The sequence below is a fragment of the Eretmochelys imbricata genome, chromosome 4, assembly GCF_965152235.1.
Source record: "Eretmochelys imbricata isolate rEreImb1 chromosome 4, rEreImb1.hap1, whole genome shotgun sequence".
Taxonomy (NCBI): domain Eukaryota; kingdom Metazoa; phylum Chordata; order Testudines; family Cheloniidae; genus Eretmochelys; species Eretmochelys imbricata.
This window is the reverse complement of record NC_135575.1, coordinates 87,274,432-87,295,219: the sequence shown is the minus strand read 5'-3', so window position 1 is coordinate 87,295,219 and position 20,788 is coordinate 87,274,432. Positions and strand designations below refer to the sequence as shown.

Sequence of the window (20,788 nt, the reverse complement as noted above, 5' to 3'; positions counted from 1 at the left end):
GAACTGGACTGGGGTCTCCCAAATCTCAGGCTTGCACCTAAACCACTGGACCTTTGCCATCTGCATGTAACATCTAATAGTATTATATAATGTATAGAACCTATTTTATAATATGTGAATCAGTCTTGCCAACTATCATGATTTTGTTGCAACTCTCATTTTTGGTGTTTTTCTTTAAGGTTCAGCTCCTGGAGTGAAGTGATTATGTGAAAATCTCAGCTTTTATTTTAAAAAAGGATGTTTCTAGCCCTCATGGTTCTGGAGGAAAGCAATTGAATCAACTGACTGTATGCAATGTTGTTGCAGTATAGGAGTGAAAGCTAATGACACCTTGGTGAGTAATATAATTGTGAAATGTATGTATTAACACTATATGAGGAAATGATATTATGTTTTGAAGTCTGTGGCCATTTGGGGAGAAACAGGTTCCCTCTACACAGTAGAGAAGGTAACTATTTACCTATCTCCTATGTCAGTTAAAGATGATGGAATCAAAACAACAGAAGTCCCATTTATATAGAAGGGGATGGGAAGCCCACAGGAAGGGAAGAACAGCATGGAGCCACCCTGCCTCTTGAAACAAAGTTATTGAACTTTGGAATATATAAGCAAGGAGAGCAGCCATGTTTGGCATCCATCCACTAGCCAGACACAAGTGAAGAGAGCTCTTGCAAGCTGAGAAAGATGGGCCCTTCAACCAAGGTGTGTGTGTGTGTGTGTGTGTTTGTTTTGAAATCTCTGGGAACTGACTATAGGCAAGAAAAATATCTTGAACAAAGCCTGTATTTTACTAGATTTTTAGACTTTTTTATGTGTGTTTTCATTTTTATTTGCTTGTAACCCTTTCTAACTTTATTCCTTTTAATTGGCATCACTTAACCTATCTTCTTTAGTTAATAAACTTGTTTTATTGTTAATATAAACCATCTCAGTGCTGTATTTAAATGGATAGTGTCTTTACTCCAGTTAAGTTAATATGCTCTGATGTGCTTTTGTGTTTAGAGGAAAAGCAAACCTTATTACTGTCCAGGAGAGAGCTGGACATTACAGAGCACACGGTTTGGGAAAGTTCTGAATTGGGAGTGTGTTGGGGTCACCCTGCAAGTAGTAACTAGGGCTGGTGGAAGCCACACTGGGGCTGTAGAGAGGCTGTTGCGGTCAGAGCTGCTGAACCAGGGTTGTCTAAGCACACAGACATGCAGGGTGTGATCTGCAAGCTTGTAGGCTGGTTGTGAGTGTCCTAGGTTGGGAGCTACAGCAGCAAGGCATTGTGAGGCACTCAGGGTTACAGGACAGGCAGTGACACAGCCCCTCACTGTTTTGGTTAGCACCCTTGAACCAGTAGATCAGTAAGTATATTGTATGTAACCAACTTTCTTCCTTTATAGTATTTTACACATCGCAACGTGACTTAACAAGATAATGCAAATTGATGGGTTATAGCTTGTCATCTTTTCCTGTATTTTGTTGATTGCACAGAGGTGGTATATGTTGTGGAAAGTTCAGATCAAAATGCTATTCTTTAGCATGGTTGGAATCCAGCTTTACTGTAAATCAGTTGTTCAATACTTTGCCACAGACGTTATAGGCAGCAGATAGTAGGCTGATTGGTTTGTGGTTCCTAGAGTCTTCTATGTTACCTCTCTCAGAAGACTAATAATAACATTATTCCAGTCCTCCAGTGTTCTGCAAAGGAAAACAATGAGTGTTGAATCAATAAAATAATCCGCAGTTTTAGTGCCATAAGGCAAAAGAAAACTCGCTGATTTAAAACGTAAAGTTACTTATCCCTCCTAAAACACTTCTGTGGTGTCTCCATTGATGTTTTACTTAATTTATTGTTTGGATCCCTCTGGTGCGAAGCATTTTATTTGAAGCTTTTTCAGATTGTTAAATTAATAGATTAGTTTTAGTAGCAAACCAGTTGGAGTTAATCAATTGAGTAGAAGTGTAGGGAGGCTGTCTAAGCTGGGCTGGATTTGGAGGGTTTAATACTAATCATAGTTTGAGAGCTACAGCTGCTTCATGTTTGTTTGGTAATAGAATTGACAAGCAGCTAATTTGAAAGGAAAGCTCAGGAACAGATGTAAAGCTCCTCATGAGTATAAAAGGACAGGTCCTGCTCCACTGGAGGATGGCACTGAACTTTTTTCTGTATCATACGCCAAGGTTTTGTAATTTTTCTAATAGAGATTGTGCTTGAATTAAAACCCAGGATCAAAACACCTTGAAACTGGGAAATTCCAGATTTGCATCTGAACTTCCTGGCCTGGAGTCACAAAGAAACTTAGACATTGCAACACCTAACTTGTAGGTGCCTGGAAAATTTGTGGAATCCACAAACTCTGGATTAGGCACTTTAGGACCCTTATACAATGCATGTGGAGAGATGGGTGCCTGAGAATGGGAGCCACAAAAGCCAGCACACTAGGCAGGGAGCTGCTTAAACTAGCCAGTGGGAGATGCTGACAAGAAGTGGGTGACCTAAACCCTGCTCCTCACATGGAGTTAGGCACCAAAGTCCAGCTGATACAGAGGCACCTATCTCTATTTGTGATCTTTAGCTGGGAACCAGCTCCTGGTGTTGGACGCCTATGCTGTTTCTTGCAAGAATGATGGTAGTGCATGTGTAACACCACACAAAATGGGTATGGAGGACATAAAGGTGCCTTATAACCTTTATCCCAGTGGTTAGGGTACTCACTTAGAATGTGGAAGACACTTGTTCAATTCCCTTTTCTGCCTATTGTGGAGAAGGGACTTGAAAAGGAGTTCCCTCCATCTCAGGTGAGTGCCCTTACCATTGGGCTATCGACTCACTCTTTTTGTGGTTCACCGCTCTGCATATTTCATTAGTGTCACAAAGCGGAACAGCTTCAACAAGAGCGACTGATCGTGCCCCCTACTAGAGCATGATATACTCTGGTGGTTAGGGCCGTAACCTGAGAAATGGGAAACTCCCTTTTTTCAAATCCCTTTTTTACATGAGGCAGATGAGGTAATTGAAGTGGAGTCTCCCACAGCGTACGTGAGCACCCTCACCACTGAGCTAAAGCACCGTCCCACACACTGATTTTGTGTGGCGTTAGACTTGCTGTGAGTATGCCTAGTGGATTGGGCCCCACAGGCGAGATACGTGGGGTGACACCTATCTTCACTTATTTTGATGATCGTACTGGGGTTTAGGAGTGAGATAGGTATCTGGACACCTGCCTGAGGCAGTAGTGCACATGGCCAGAGGCAGAAACTTAAGTGCCTAGGAAACTTTTACAGTGAAAATTTAGGTGCTGAGTGAGTATAGGAACCCATAGGGTTTGGAAGCAGTTGAATGGGGGTTTTGTGCTCACAGTAGCATCATATCTGCGATTTAGGGGCCTAAATCCCTTTGTGGATCTGGGCCTTACTCTATTATTATAGCTGGCCAAACCAGCACTGTGATTCTGAATACCCTCAAATCTTGGGAAAATTTGAAGCATGATCTGGTTTGTGGCTTGGACATGTTTCTAGTTGCTAACAAACAGACAGGAAGGAAGAAGTTGAATAAGATTAAATCTCTTGTTCGGAACTTTTTTAGGAGTTTTAAGAAAAATCCTGAAAAAAAGAGGTTTAAAACAATCCTAGCAGATTTTAATCAGTCTTTTATCTAAATTACAGAGCACACCTGCAATGACAAAAACTAAGCACAGACAAACTTGTATGGATAAAAGACAAACCATCCAAAACTCAAATGGAAGACTGAAAAAGTTTTAGTTAACTCTTAATTTGTTTTATGGCCTCTGCACTTGCTTGATATGATCACAAGCGTGAATACTAAGAAAGACACTACTCTGGCAGGAGTTCTGACATTCCTGCAAAGAAGTACTGCAAAGTTTTCTGGAGAGCCTGTTCTTTTGATATTTCCAATCCAGAGGTTCAAAATAAGCGTCAGAACCTATGGATAATAATGGCAGTATAATAATACTTTGCATTTTTATTGTGTCTTGTGTCCAGGATTCCAAAAACACTTTACAAACAGTGAATTCTTTCAGCACTCCTGTTAGGTAAATAGATATTATTATCCCTTTTTAAATATAGGGTAACAATGGAGTACAGAGAGGTGACTTTTTTCCAATATTACTCATTGAGTCAATGGAAGAGTTGGACTCAAGGAGTTTTGAGTTTTCATTTTCTGTTCTAATTATTAGATACGCTGCTTTTGTTATTTAAAACCTATCCATATTTTTGAAACTTTTTGAGGTTCACCTCTCATTATTATTAACTCAATGTAATGTGAGGATGAAGAAGGATCCTAGCTTCACTGGTTGTCTGCATTCTAAAACTGAAGTCACAGTTCTTGGTATTGCTAATTATTCCAGTGAAAAGTACGTTTAGTCTCATTAAGAACAGCACTTGTGACTTGAAAACACATATTTTGACACCATTCCTGCTGTGGATTGGGATTATGAATTGTGGATTCTACTGGATCTTCATGCTGTCCAAACATTGACAGAAGAGAAATATCATTATTTTTGTCTTGGTCTCTTTGTATTTCTGGTTGTTATGGTTATTGTGCTGATGCAGAATTGATTTAATTTGATTCACAAAATCTGAGAAGCTGCTTCCACTGATCATTTTAGCTTCGATAACACCTGCCTGTTTTAAGGAAAACCACTGTGTTGTGAAGGGCACTAGTTGCTGTTCTAAGAATAACAACCTGTGCTGTAAGGCATGGTGACTCACCAGAATCAATCGAAAAACCTTATCAGATGCAATAAAATGAAACCCATTTGTCTGAACCAGCAGTACAATAGTACACTCTGAGGACAGTTCATTTAACCCTGTCGAAGCCTGTATGATAGTAGGGGGAGAGTGATTTTTTGTCATTGCCTCCTTACTTTTTTATTGCCATGTCCATTGGGTGTCATTGGGCTTTGTAATATCTAATCTATCTTTTCACAATCCTAAAATCTGTTGCATTTCAACAAAGAACTTCTAATTTCCAGGAGGAAAATCAAAACACAGACTTGATACTGTCTTAAAACTCACTGACCATTGGACTCATTTTGCAGTAAGGAGCGAAGACACATAAGAACGGCCATACTGGGTCAGACCAAAGGTCCATCTAGCCCAGTATCCTGTCTTCTGACAGTGGCAATGCCAGGTGCCCTAGAGGGAATGAACAGAACAGGTAACCATAAAGTGGTCCATTCCTTGTTGCCCATTCCCAGCTTCTGGCAAACAGAGGCTAAGGACACCATCCCTGCCCATCCTGGCTCATAGTAATTGATGGACCTATTCACCATGAATGTATCTAGTTCTTTTTGAACCCTGTTATAGTCTTGGCCTTCACAAGATCATGTGGCAAGGAGTTCCACAGGTTGACTGTGCATTGTGTGAAGAAATACTTCCTCTTGTTTGTTTTAAATCTGCTGCCTATTAATTTCATTTGGTGACCCCTAGTACTTGTGTTATGAGAAGGAGTAAATAACACTTCCTTTTTTATTTTCTTTCACACTAGTCACAATTTTATAGACCTCTATCATAGCCCCCCTTAGTCGTCTCTTTCCCAAGCTGAAAAGTCCAGTCTTATTAATATCTCCTCATATGGCAGCCGTTCCATACCCCTAATCATTTTTGTTGCCCTTTTCTGAACCTTTTCCAATTCCAATATATCTTTTTTTGAGATGGGGCGACCACATCTGCAAGGAGTAGTCAAGATGTGAGCGTACCATGGATTTATATACAGGCAATATGATATTTTCTGTCTTATTATCTATCCCTTTTTTAATGATTCCTAGTATTCAATTTGCTTTTTTGACTGCTGCTGCACATTGAGTGGATGTTGTCAGAGAACTATCCACAATGAGTCCAAGATCTCTTTCTTGAATGGCAATAGCTAATTTAGGCCCCATCATTTTATATGTATAGTTGGAATTATGTTTTCCAATGTGCATTTTTTGCATTTATCAACACTGACCCAGTTTTATTTGCATATTTTGAACTTAGTACCTAAAAAGATTTTTTGTTTCAAAGGTGGTGTTAGACCCCCCGAAACAGACACCTTTCTGTTCAGTTAGATTGGCTCCATCAGAGTTACTTATATATAGAGAGAGTAATGAAGGTCAGATCTACTCCATTTGTGCTGGTTAAAACCTTCATGCATTTTTGATTTTTGAATGCAATGTGGCTGCTTTGCATCTTGTTGGCAGAAATGAGCCAGAGGAAATGGCTTATCTGGAGGATCACCACAGTGCTGGCATAGGGTCTCTTACAACACTATCCTCCCTCCTGGCTGCTGGTGTAGACGATATGGCTGGCAGAAGAGATGTGGCCAGAGGCTTCCATATAGCTTGCTGATTGCTATTTCAGCCTCCTGCGGTCACTGGTGTCAGTGTAACACAGTGGCACCTTTCACTTCCTTTTATTTCTTTGGTTAGATATTGAGGGTTTTGATTTGACACACCCATTTTTCTGTCTGCACATAAGCCATTTAACTTCCCTTGCTGTAAATAAACACTTTGGAGGATACACTAGGTTCTCAGATTTAATTTTCCAGTTCTGGTAAATTTTGTTGGTAATATTTGATAGGTTGATCATCCTTAGACCTAACATATACTGTAGCATTCTGATGGGTGCTAGCTCAGTAATGGGGAAGTAATGATTAATCAGTGAAGGAAAGCTTTCATTTTTGTTTTTTAAAACTGTGGCAGAGGACAAGTGGAATGATATGGCTGCAAAGGGCTAACTATTTGACAGAGAAGTTTTTAAAAAAAATAAACAAGTATGTCTAGAATTTTCTTTGACCAGTTTACCCAGCCCTAGTAAGCATCATTAAAAAAAATCTAAAGATTATTTTGGTTCTGAGTTGACAACTGGAAGACTATGAGAGAGAATTTTCCATTTGCAATGGTGAAAATAAAAGCCAATTCTAGAAATAATGTGGTACACATTAGGCCTGGGGATTTGTATTTTTCTGATGCAGACCAGAAAAAAATACCATTTGGACTCAGATCATCTTGATTCAAATGCAGAAATTAATTAAAAAGCTCTGGATGAATTTGTTAATTTGGCTATCTCATCTACTTCCAGTACACCAGAAAATTCACACGTTACCTGGCAGCAGAGGGAAGAGTAGCACATGTCCACACGTGTCTACAAAACTAGTAAAGCTACACAGGAAAGAAAATCCTCATGTTCAGAGGATGGATGTGAAGATCGATGCTGAATATGTTCCCATTAGAGGAAGCATGCAATCAGTGGAAGAGTCTAGAGACTCTGAGCAACATACAGTAAGTGGGAATTGGGTTTGGCTTTTGGGCATTTCAGCACGTTTCTTTCTTAAACGTGCTCCTGACACTGAAAAAGTCTCATCCATCAAGTCTGTTTTGTCAATACAGTGCCCAGAAAAATGATGTAAAAATTACCTTGATTGATTTTAGCAGCTCAGAGCAATTCAAATCTTATATAGGAAGTTATGCATGCACTTTGTGTACACACACACACACACACACACACACACACACACACACACACACACACAGAGAAATTGAAAGGACAATTATTCTCATCCGCCAGCTCTTCTGTATTCCTTCTATAATATCATACATGCCAGTTGTATAAATCAAGTGTCAGGACAAAAAAAGAAAGAAAAAACATCACAGGTCTGAATCAGGCATTAATGATGCTTCTTATTGTTTACTTTCCATTCCTAATTTTCACATGGGTACTGCACATTACCAGTCCGGCACCCAGCGGTGAAGAGATATAGGGCCAGATCCTTAGTTTATTTAAATGGAACTAGGCAAATTTACACTGGTTGAAGATCTGGCCCATTAAATTTGAAATAAATACAACACATTGAGCAACTGTATGTTAATGGCATCAGCCCTTCTCCATGAAATTTGTTAGCTGTCTGACTGAGGGTCACATCCTTCTGGTTTACATACACAAGTAATCCCAATGATAGGATGTGGCTCAAGTTGTAAGCTTTCCTTGGGTCAGAGATCTTGTCTTTGTATATATTAAGTGCCATGCCTGTCTATGGCACTATATAATTAATAATTAATAATAAAATGAAGAACTTACACTTTGTTCATTTGAAAGCCTGTCATTTTTATTTTGCAAAAGATAGTATATGTAAGTTTCATCCCTTTCCTGAGAGGTGATATTTTCCTGTAGATTGGAGATTGTCCTAAGAAGCTGCAGAGACCTTCACAAATACATGTTCATTTTTTTCAGACATATTCTACATTGTAAGATATTTTTTGTTGGTCTCATTTTTGAGACTTTGGTGGTTTGAAGTGAGTAGGTGGAAGAAACAGGTATAATTACTTAGCCTGAAATACTAATGCAGGCAAAAAGTGAGGTCATATCATCATTTGTGTAAGCTCTGTTTAGCAAACCAATTACCATGCTGATGAATCTTAACAGAGTGTAACGCTGTGGCTCCAATTTTTAGATCTTTCCTAGGTAAATTGAAGTTCAAAAGCTGCTGTGAATGTGGCAATACTAAGTACAGGAATTCTGATTGAAAGGGGATACATGGCATTCTCATAAGCAAGTCATTATCCCAAAGCGCCTCAAGCTCTCAGCTATCTTATGGCAAATCTGTCGTCTCGGTTGTGGGGATAAACTGAAAAGTTTAGGCAACAATTAATTTTTTTCTGAATGCTCTGTGAGCCTGAACTGTAGTCTCACTTTTATCTCCCCACTTTATTAAACAAACAAAAAATCAGTTCTTTGCCCTGGCCTTTAGGTAAAATAATTTGATACATAACTAGATATTGAGTGAATGCTGTTTTTAAAAGCCTAGAAAAATCCATATGATTCCCAAGGCACCATTTACAAATTTTTTGTATCAAATATTTATTGCATTATAAGATCAGTAGATACCTACAGATTATTAGGAACTGATGAGAAAAGTTACCTTAATGCTACACTTTTCTCTTCAGCTCTTATGTAACCCTTCTGCCAGGCCAAGTTGATAGCAGCAAGGGCCGGGTTCAGTACACAGTGGTTCCCTCTCATCAAAGCAAATGCAAAACTGGCTTGAGCCCCCACCCAGTGACCTGGGAAAATCTTACACACCCCCTGGGCGCCTCAAAGAGGCAATACTTCCCCTCTCGCAAGCACAGAGTCTCGGTGTAGCAGAGAATCTTTAATAACATGAGGTAAACGACATCAGCATTAAATTGGGGAAACACCACAACTAGTGTTCATTAACCAAATCATGAGCAAAGACCCACCCCAGCAAATTGGGCCACATCCTTTCCCTCGGGTTCTTGAGTCCCAGAACCCAAACGTCTCTTGAGTCCAGCAATCCACAAATCACCCAAAGTCCAAAAAGTCCAGCCCCAGAGTTCAAAAGTTCATCTGCTTAGTGTTACTCCCCAGTCTGGCTAAAATGTGCCTCTGTGTGGGGGAAACAGGTAAGGGGCACCTTACGTGTCCTGAAGCTGACTGCCCCACAGTGCTCCGCTCCGCTCCACCACGAACGGCTCCGCTCTGTACAGCTCGCTGTCTCACGAACGCTCCACTCTGCCATCTCACAAACAGCTCTGCTCTGCACAGCTCGCCTCGCCGTCTCATGAACGGCTCTGCTCTGCACAGCTCGCCTCGCCGTCTCACGAACACTCCGCCAGCCTATCCATGAACAGCACCACTGCACTCTAGATCTTCTAGCTCCCCACTACCTGACACAGTGCTCAGTGATTTCAGCTCATAGTAGTGGGAGACTTAGTGCTGGTGCACCATAAGGCCAAAGTGAATTCAGCACAGTACCTGTAGCAAGATTCTTAATAGACCCAAAGTTAGCTCTGACATTCCACAGTGGAGAGAGACAGAGGTGCAATTGGTGTTTCAGGCTCTCACAAAGGGCCCACACCACCAGGCACTAATACCTGTCTTAAACCTCTCTCAATTCACAGAGTTTTGGAACCCATGTCCCTTGTCTAGCGAGTGCTACTTAGTTGATGGTGAGTCCCTCCATCATAACAAAAGGCCAAGTACAGTTCCAAGCACAGTTCCCATAATCAGGGTAATAACAATTTATTCTTCCCACCCCAATAACAGAGACACTGGGGATCCCACAACAGCCAAAGTGACCATTTGGGCAGTTATGGCCTCATTCTAGGCAGGGTGGGTGTGCCTATGCAAATGAGATCGGCCCCTGAAGTTCTTTTCCACAACTTGCCATACCTCACCACCAGATGTCAGGGTGGAGCTCATCCTGACTCTGCTTACACTTAAAAGATCTGTGGTATCAGAAAATACACTCTCCTTCTCCTAGATCTCTTCAGAGAGCACTGGGCTACCCACATACTCAGAGAGGTGAGACAAGATTTGAGACTTTCTGAGACTGACTAAATGTTGCTAACTCTCACCATACTTGCTATTTTTCTTAAAGACCAGCTCCTGGAGTCATGACAATCTCAGCTTTCATTTAAAAAATAAAGTAATTAGTCTTCATGGTTGTGGAGAAAAGCCAGAAAATAGGACCCAAATGTAACCTAAAGGTTCAGTATACAAAGAACCCCAAACTGATTATTCTTTAAAATCTCATGATGTTTTGGGGGATTGACTCGTGCTTTTTGAACACATGCTTATGAGAGAACTGCTGACTCTCCATTACTGTATACCTCTCCAGAAGCAGGGATCCAGTTTTTTCCAAACGTAGGGAACAAGAGATGACTGCCATTACAGCTACGATTGACTCAGAGTGAGGTAAATGTCAGCTTTTGGACTTTATGCTGTATACAATATTAATCCTGTGAGTTAAACATACAGCTTGTTCCAGGACAGACTACTCTCATCCCCAGCATAGCAACACAGTTACCTCAGTTTCAGCCTCTTGACTCTCCGCATGTGCACCTAGGAGTTTTAGTTAACATTCCCTCTCTTTATTAAACCATTCTAGATTTATAACATAAGCAGTTCACTTGCCCTCCCAGGTACCAGTAATTGCTTCCCTGATCAGCAACTGCTTTGTTTTCACTAGGATTTTATCTTGTGTTAGTTGACTCAAGTTAATACCATTCTTTTTACATACATAAGACAAGCTCTGTTTGTGAGTTTTGAACTCACATACATATTGTAGCAGCTAGAATGTGCAAGAAGCAGCAAACTCTTACCAGATTTCAAATATTGCTAATGCTAAGTCTACCATACACCCGGAGATGCTGTATGAATAACGGGTAAAGTGCTAAGGAGCCTGATGTTTTCTTATTCCTTGTTTATGGTTGGTGTGACATTTGCTCTTTTGTAAAATCTATCTGATCAAAGGTTGTAGGAAAACATTTCCTTTGAAATGTCACATATGAATGATTTAACATATAAGATTAAAAAGGAAACATTTCATAGTATGGGATACTATTCTCAATATCATTTTAGATTCAAGTTATCTGTACACATCATCTTCTGCCATCTTGGAAAAGTGACAGTGATACTAATAATGGCAATGCCCTCAGAGATGATGGCTCATAACAGATACACCCAAATACTCCTTTATAGAAACATGCTTCTGGAAATGTACTTGCTAGGTTGTCAAACATAATGACAATTAAAAATATAATTGAAATACTGTTTATCTTTAAATAAAATTACTTCCACAGAACCTGACATTATTTTATCTCCTTCAACTTAATGTTCTCCAAATGTAGATTTGATTGTATTTGTGAAGTATAAAAACACATGTGCATTTCTTGAATCAGTCAGCTAGCTTGGGGAATATGGTAAGTCTAATGCACGCACTTAAGACTCCAGATAAACAATCATTATAGCTTTTAGGTTATCTTGCTGTCAAGAGTAAAGCAGGAGTAACTTTTCAAAAAATAAAGGGAAGACAGAAATTCGATCAAGGCCTGTGGAAAAGAATCATCACTTGTTAATTTGCATTGAAAACCCGGCATTTTTGCTTTTAAAATCTTATGTATAATTTGTGATAACACTCTCACAGTGTAAAGCAAGAAGATTTGGGGAATTGGTATGTCATTTTTTTGAATTAGGAAAACTCACATTGTGTATCTGCAATTCTCATTGCTTACTTACTTCTGGAGAAATTTCTATGCACTTTCTAATAGGAAGTCTGGTATTCAGTCTGGTTAATCAGAAAAAAAATTACTGGAAATATATTTTAAGGAGCAATCGTACAATCAACGGATGGACTAAAAAAGTTTTTTCCATCTCTAATTTCTATGAATTCAGTGCCTTCTCTTTAATCCTTCTTTGTTATACCAGTGTGTGAAGCAGAGGATACTTACGATACCTGCAAACCCTTATTAATGCCAATGGACCTCACTGAAGATAATAGGCCTACTCACATGATAAAGGTTTGCAGGATCTGATCTCTATTTTCTACTCTTAAACTACTTTCAGGTCACATTTTGGCTATTTCATGTTTCCTTACTGCTGTCTACAAGAGCAATCAAATAAAGATATGAGGTTTAGAAAAATGGGGCCAGAACTTCAGTGGGTATAAATCAGCATAGCATAACTTTAATAGAACTGCTCCAATTTGCCCTATCTTGGGATCTGGTCCATGACTTTTGTGTGTGTGTTAGAAACATAAAGATTGATACTGGTGAGTCCTGAATAGCTGTGGGAGGTGTGTTGAACAGTGGTTGGATCAGACACCTAGGAAGCAGGAAACTTGGCTTTTATCCTTAGTTTTGCTACTGAATTGCTGTGTGACCTTACACGAATCACTTAACCTCTCTATGTCTCGTGTTACCCAGCTGAAGTGGGCACAGAGTTACTCACATAACTTTGTAGAGCATTTAAAGTTCTTTGGAACAAAGATGGAACCTAAGTGCATTTTGTAATTATTTTATTATATATGTGTTTCTGCTATGTTAATGCCAAACATTGCTAAATTAGAAGAAAACACAGAATTCTAAAAAATGTAATGGTTTCAGTGGCTAAATAAATGCGCCTTGATCTCTCCTGACATAATATTAATGAGAAAAGATGCTTAAAATTATCTTGTGTTTCAGCAATTCAGAATGTTAAGTAAAGGTTAAGCAGAATAAGAATTATAAAATTTCCCAGTAAGTCTGTTTATGGGTATGTCATAAATATAAAGGGAAGGATAAACACCTTTAAAATCCCTCCTGGCCAGAGGAAAAAACCCTTTCACCTGTAAAGGGTTAAAAAGCTAGGATAACCTCGCTGGCACCTGACCAAAATGACCAATGAGGATACAAGATATTTTCAAAGCTGGAGGAGGAGAGAAACAAAGGCTCCCTCTGTCTGTGTGATGCTTTTGCCAGGAACAGAAAAGGAATGGAGTCTTAGAACTTAGTAAGTAATCTAGCTAGATATGCGTTAGATTCTGTTTTGTTTAAATGGCTGATAAAATAGCTGTGCTGAATGGAATGTATATTCCTGTTTTTGTGTCTTTTTGTAACTTAAGGTTTTGCCTAGAGGGATTTTCTATGTTTTGAATCTGATTACCCTGTAAGGTATTTACCATCCTGATTTTACAGAGGTGATTCTTTTACTTTTTTTCTTCAATTAAAATTCTTCTTTTAAGAACCTGATTGCTTTTCCATTGTTCTTAAGATCCAAGGGTTTAGGTCTCTGTTCACCTATGCAAATTGGTGAGGATTTTTATCAAGCCTTCCCCAGGAAAGGGGGTGTAGGGTTTGGGGAGGATTTTTGGAGGAAAGACATTTCCAAGTGGGCTCTTTCCCGATTATATATCTATTAGACGCCTGGTGGTGGCAGTAATAAAGTCCAAGGGCAAAAGGTAAAATAGTTTGTACCTTGGGGAAGTTTTAACCTAAGCTGGTAAAAATAAGCTTTGGGGGTTTTCATGCAGGTCCCCACATTTGTACCCTAGAGTTCAGAGTGCGGAAGGAACCTTGACAGGGTATCAGTAGAATTTTTTTTTGTAGTGACCACTGTCTGTGTTACTAACTGGATACGATAAGTTTTAGCTTTGAGACTGCTAGATAGATCATAGTATCTTTCGATAGTGTCAGAAACCCCCCCAACTCTATACCATTGTGGATAAATTGTATTTTTGAAATACCTGCACTGGTAGAAAATGGCCTTACTTGAAAAATCTCAGAAGGGTTCAGAATAGGGGATGGTACCATGGAGTCAGCTGAGCCCCACATCTGCATGGAAGTTGGAAGATTTGTGAGTGGCGTATCCTTTCCATGCATAAATTTGAGACAAAGGAGGGCCACATTCACCCAGTGTCAAGATACATTAAGTGGAGGGAGGCAGAGGGGGCTGTCAGGGTGCCTGTTACAGCTTCCTGATTCTCAAACTGCCCTGGCCCTGACAAAAATTATAGCAGTCTAGGGGCTGCTTTAAGTCACGCCAGATGGCTATGGTGCTGGTTGGAACTGGTATGCCATCTGAAATTTGCCTTAGGGGAGCAAAGTGGAGCTTCCCATCTCTGATCCTGTCACATTCCTTCCCCCTACATGCCCCTTAGTGATGAAATTCTTTATTAATGAGAAAAGAAAGAGGGAACGTTGAACTGGCCAGGTGATGGCCCCTTTGTGCTGCTGGGTTAGTACAAAGAGAATGGAATTGAGGCTGAGAATTTGGCCCTAGGGGGTTGATGAGCTCCCATTAATTTTGTTCAGCAAGGTCTAGAGCCTGTCTCTTTACTTTTAAAATTACAGGACATGGGCCTGATCCTATTCCCACTGAAAGAAATTTAATGCTTTTTTTGACCGGGCCCTGCCTCCTTTTATGTTTAGAAACTGCCTAGCACATTGTGGCCGCTACCAGGCTAGATCATCTATATCTATTTCTTAATAGGAATTTGCTATTGACTACAATGGGAGCAGAATCAGGCCCTATGGACAGCTGATGAGGTGCAATAGATTTTGGATGCAAAAGGATAACTAAATGAGGGTTTAGATTTATCAGCTGGGATAGTTCACAGAAAATACAATGCTGTTTCTCTAAAGCAGTGGTGGGCAACCTGTGGCCCGCGGTCTGCATGCGGCCAATCAGGATAATCCACTGGTGGGCTGCGAGACAGTGTTTACATTGACTGTCCACAGGCATGGCTTCCCGCAGCTCCCATTGGCTGGGAACGCTGAACCACGGCCACTGGGAGCTGCGGGTGGCCATGCTTGCGGATGGTTAATGTAAACGCTATCTCATGGCCCACCAGCGGATTACCCTGACGGGCTGCATGCGGCCTACAGGCTGCAGGTTGCCCACCACTGCTCTAAAGAGTGTGCTTGCACACTCATATACACACACACACACACAAAACCTATTAAGGAGTGTCATAACCTATATGACTAGATTGGTGAGGAAATTGAAGTTGAAAATAAATGTTGCTTGAAATGATGCATTTGAAAAATGAATGTGTCTGCAGCTGAGATGTATAAAAACAGGATATGATTTATGAAGATTTTGTGATCTGGTATTAAACAAGGTGAATTAGAAATAGTGTTGCACCTTGTAGATATAGATACTGTCATATCATGATTCATGAGCAGGGATCTGAGAGTAGATAAAGGGTGTTATTTGCATTGATTGCAAATTCTTACTTCACTGGGCTCTAAATCTTCAAAATAAATTGAGAGTAGTTGATAATATTGTTTAGTAAATTGCTGAGAAGTGATTAAAAGCAATAAACCAAAATGTTATGAACAGAAAAGAAAATGAGCTTGTGAAAAAGATTTTAAATGATATATAATTGCATGAAAATAAAAATGCTGTATCCACAGCTCAGTACTCCTGCTCTATTTTCTTAGTGGTTGACAGGTAATTTTAGCTTAATTTTAAAGGACCTTTAGAAATAAAATGAATTTTAAAGATTCAGTGTTCTTATTCTCAGCAGAATTTAAGTGTAAACTCTTTGGTAAACATACCTTCCAGTTCCAGCTTTCTTTTTTCGGACCAATCTTTGTAACAGGCAAAACTTTTGATATAGAGTATAATTATGGTTAATTATTACTTGTATAAGGCCAGCGTCATGCTAGGTGCTTTACAAATGGACAAAAAGAGAAGGAATGGCCCTAAACAGCTTGCCATGTAGGAAGACAGCATACAAATGAAGGCTGAGCTCAGGTTGCAAGGAGTGAAGTGGAGCAGCTATTGTGTTAGTGCCACAGGATCTGTTTGATTGTGTTGTTTTTGGTTTTAATATTTTATGCTTTGTATTGATGGCTTTCATTTGTCTGCTAGTTAAATCTGATTTCTTCAGTCTAGAAGTGCCATGGGAGGAACTAGGGCTTTTAGAGGGGGTTGAATATTCAGTTGACAGAAATGAACGATTGTGGAGGTGGAATCAAGAAGATACATACAAAGGAAGGGAAGGTTTTTTTGGTACCTGTAACCTTCATCCAGTTGTTACCAACTGTATCAAGTCTACAGGTATTTACTAAACTGTATCCGTTAAGTATTCTGGGGAGCAATTTCAGTGAATCCACTGTGGGTTGTGATTTAAACAGAGTGGGTGATGGAGATGAGCAAACTATGGCAAACAGTGTAGATTCAGGTTTCAGAGCAGCAGCCGTGTTAGTCTGTATTTGCAAAAAGAAAAGGAGTACTTGTGGCACCTTAGAGACTAACCATTTTATTTGAGCATAAGCTTTCGTGAGCTACAGCTTCTTTTCCAAGTTTCTGATTTAGGGCCAAAGCCAAAGGGAATATTTGCATGATCAAGTGAGCAGGATTTAGCCCTTAATAAGAGTGATCTGGATAGTGAAAGGAATGAGATTTCTTTTAAAGACAAAACGCTGCAATTCAGTGCTTGTTCCTGTAATGCATCCCTGCAACAACATATTGCCTGTTGTTGATTTCTATTTGATAAAGATCACTCTTTTGGCAATGAGGAATCCCCAGAGTGACCATTTTTCTGGAACTGTAGATATCCTTAGGAGTATTGTTAGGGCTTCTAAACAAACAGATGTGGAATTTCTAAATCTGCAGTTATTTGAATACTGGTGGTTTATTTTCTGTCAGGGATTTGGACAGTCCCATAGCATACATAACAGAGTGCCCCTATCTGAGTTAAACAATGCTAACATTTGCTTTGGAAAGCCCAGCTGCGTGCCTTTCAACTAGAGTGTGCTGTTTCAAACATCGGACCAACTCCTGCTTGTCTTACTCGGACTTGGTCTATACTACAAAGTTAGGTTGACATAAGCCACCTTGCATCGACCTAGCTGGGTATGAATGTACACTGGGATTTGTCTCCCACCGATGTAAGTGCCATGTTACAGCAACGTAGTGATACCACCTCCTTGAGTAGAGTTGAGCCATGGTAGATGTACTGAGGTTGATGCAGCGCAAGGGTAGTCACTGTATTGCTTATGTTGACCCTAACTGTCCCACCATACTCCATATTGACTGCTCTGGTCACATTGTGAACTCTACTGCCCAGGGGTCATGGAGAAAGGAAGGCTCCCTTCTCTTTTAAAGCCCTGCAGATTTTTGAAATGCCTTTTTCCGATTGTCCTAGCAGCTCACCTAGTACACCTAGCAACACTCCATTGTTGTGTGTAACTGGCTAACTGACCATACTGGCTACATGCTCCAGATGTGCTCGCGCTTGGAGTAGACAGGAGATACTGGATCTCCTGGGCTTGTGGGGAGAAGAGGCTTGCACAGATGTCCATATTTCTATGAGCAGATTGCCTAGGGGATGCAGGAGAAGGGATATGACAGAGATCAGCAGCAGTGGAACATGAAAAGAAAGGAACTGTGTCAGGCATATCAGAAGGCCAGGGAGGTCAACAGTCTATCTGGTGCCAAGTTGCAGACTTGCCACTTTCACAAGGAGCTTCATAACATATTTTGTGGAGACCCCACCACCACCCTGCAGACCACCATGGATTCCTCCGAGGAGCTTGAGCAACAGACCCCTGGCCTGAACAGTGAGGATGAGGATGAGATGGAGGAGGATGATGGGGGACATGTGATCGGGGGAGGGGGTGGGGTCCCGCTATGCTACAATCCAGGACCTGTTTGAGAATCCACCGCACTCCAGTTAGTCCCGGCAGTTGAGCACAGGCAAGGCTGATGCAGGGGAAGGAATCTAGGGTAAGTGTGCTACTGTATTTCCCATTGCATTGATGTACTAATGGCAACCCCAACTTTGCTGGACACAGCTATCAACTTTTCATTAAATTTACATGTACTGGAAAAGGTAGTGGTACAACAAAGAGAGGGGTTAATTGCTTTTAATTCCCCTCTGGAGTTAGGCAGGGTGCCACGCAGAGCTGTTTCTTTATGTACACAGGGATGCCCCTTGAATCCTCCTGAGAGATCTCAATGAAACTTTTATGGAGGTACTCTGCAATCCTCTCCCAAAGTCTTCTAGTGATGGCTGCCTTATTTCTTCCTCTGCGGTACAACATTTCCCCACACCAGTCAGAGATAACTTTGGCAGGCACCATTGCATTACACAAGCTAGCAGCATACAGGTCCGGGTGGCTTTGGGACACCAGCAGCAGCTGTGCTTTCCGTGCCTTTGTTACACACAAAAGTGAGAGATCAGCTAAAATCACCGCTGCCTGTGGACAGTGGTGCCAGTACTCAATGCCACTGCCCTATACTTATAGTTCCATGCAACCGAGAAATTCCCCCCTCATTTCCCACTCTCCGGCAAGCATACTCACCAGGGCTGGTGCTGTGAGTAGCACCATACGCAAGCACTCCCAAGTAGAAGTGTCAATAGACATGTCTTGTTTAAAACTTTGGGGGAGCAAGGGAAGGGAGTTCCGAATCTTAACTCTTGCTCTCTGTTGTGACTGTACTGACAATGGTACTTCTGTGTGTTTTATCTGCAGCTGCTGCCATGGCAGCACTAAGGGGTCACCCCTCGACAGCTACAGAACATCTGCACCAGACAAGGAGGAGAAAAAAAAGGACTTGGGATGGCATGTTCATTGAGATCCTGCAAACTAGTGCCTCATCTGACCTAGAGCAAAAGGCCTGGATGGTGACTATTGCAGACATCCTGGAGAAGGAAACAGAAGACTGGAGAAAGGCCCCTGAGTCCCAGAAGTAAAAGAAGAGGGAGATGCACAAGGACATAATGGGCTTCTCCAGCAGCAAACACAGACTCTTATGGACCTACAGATTTAACCATCACAGACTGTCCACCCTTGCAGTCCATTACAGCAACTTCTACACCTCCCCCCCCTCAACATTCCACATGGCATCAGGGGCCTCATCCCTACCTACTACTCTACTCCGGGGGACATTAGAGACAACCACAGCTTCGCATACACTGACCTGTGAAAGCCACGGCTGCTGAATGTGTAGGTAAAATGGACATAAATGTTCTTTCCCCTTCATAAGTTCTGCTCCATTAATTTATTAAGTTTTTAATGTATTTGCTTTTAAATTGCACAGATTTTTCTTTGCACTGGTTTTGTTACTGACTACTATTCTATTATTTGGAAAATAATTCATCTTTATTAGTTCACAACATATGCTGCAGAGTGCCTAGTAGCTCTGAAGGCACCCACTTATTTGTTACTGTTCAGTGTGACAACTCACAGGATCAGTGACAAACACAGTGCAATTATCATAAATGGATAGGAAGCATTGGAAAATTAATAGGTCATTGACTGTGTTATATTCGTAGATGTACACCAAGCACCATGCAACTCCCAACAGGCCCCCAAACAGCAGGTTCAAGTAGAATACAGCAAACCCCAAAGCATTACTTTGGCTCACTTTTAAAGTGCTCTTTCAAAGCGTCCCTTAGCTGAATAGCTCTGTGTTCAGCTCTTCTAATAGCCCTTGTGTCTGGCTGTTCTAACTCAGCCGACAGCTGTTCCACCTCCACCCCAGTGGCAACTTTTCCCCCTTTGCTTCATGGATATTATGCAGGACACAGAAGGCAGCTATAATTATTGGGATGTTTTTTTCTCTGAGATCCAATCTTGTAAATAATCAGTACCAACATCCCTTCAATCTACCAAAAGCATATTCAACTGTGATTCTATACCTGCTAAACAGGTAGTTGAATTTTCTTTCGTACTGTTGAGAAGGCTGGTATATGGCTTCATGAGCCAGGGATCAAGGGGCAGGCTGGGTCCCCCGGGATCACTATTGGTATTTCAACATTGCCAAAGGTAATCCACTGGTCAGGAAAGTAAGTCCCTGCTTGTAGCTTTCTGAACAGTTCTGTGTTCTTGAAGATGTGAACATCAAGCACCTTTCCTGACCAGCCAACATTGATGTCAGTGAAGCATCCCCAGTGATCCACCAGTGCTTGCATAACCATAGAAAAGTAGTTCTTTCTGTTGATGTACTCTGTGGCAAGGTGGTCTAGTACCAAAATAGGGATATGCATGGCATCTATTACTCCACTGCAGTTTGGAAATCCTATTGCCACAAATCTATTCACTGTGTCCTGCGTGTTGCTGAGAGTCACAGTCCTGTGTAGCAGGAAACTTGCATGACAAAAGCCTCACAGTGGATTTCCCAACTCCAAAATGATTTCCTGCTGACTGGTAGCAATCTGGTCTTGCAAGTTTCCACAGTATGATCGTCACTTGCTTCTCCACTCCCAGTGCAGCTCTCATTTTGGTGTCCCTGCGCTGGAGGTTTGGGGAAAGCTTGGCACACAGAGCCAGGAATGTGGCCTTGCACATCCAAAAGTTTGATAGCCACTGCTCGTCATCCCAAACTGGCATTACAATGCGATCCCACCCATCAGTGTTTGTTTCTCAGGCCTAGAAATGGCACTCCACCATCTGTAGCTTTTACATGAATGACACCAATGACCTTAAATTGGTTCTTGCTATGTCCCACAGCAATCTGTCCTCCAAGAAATTATGTTCCCTGATGATTCAGTTCTTCTTTAGGCTCTGCA

General features: G+C 41.0%; 1 long non-coding RNA gene across 1 annotated transcript; it reads left to right on the top strand.

The window, feature by feature from the left end:
- Nucleotides 1-205: 205 nt before the first annotated feature.
- On the top strand, nucleotides 206-19,050 carry LOC144263617 (uncharacterized). The gene is made up of 3 exons (XR_013345838.1): nucleotides 206-334; nucleotides 7,069-7,268; nucleotides 18,750-19,050. It is a non-coding gene; the product is annotated as an uncharacterized LOC144263617 (long non-coding RNA).
- Nucleotides 19,051-20,788: the final 1,738 nt, after the last annotated feature.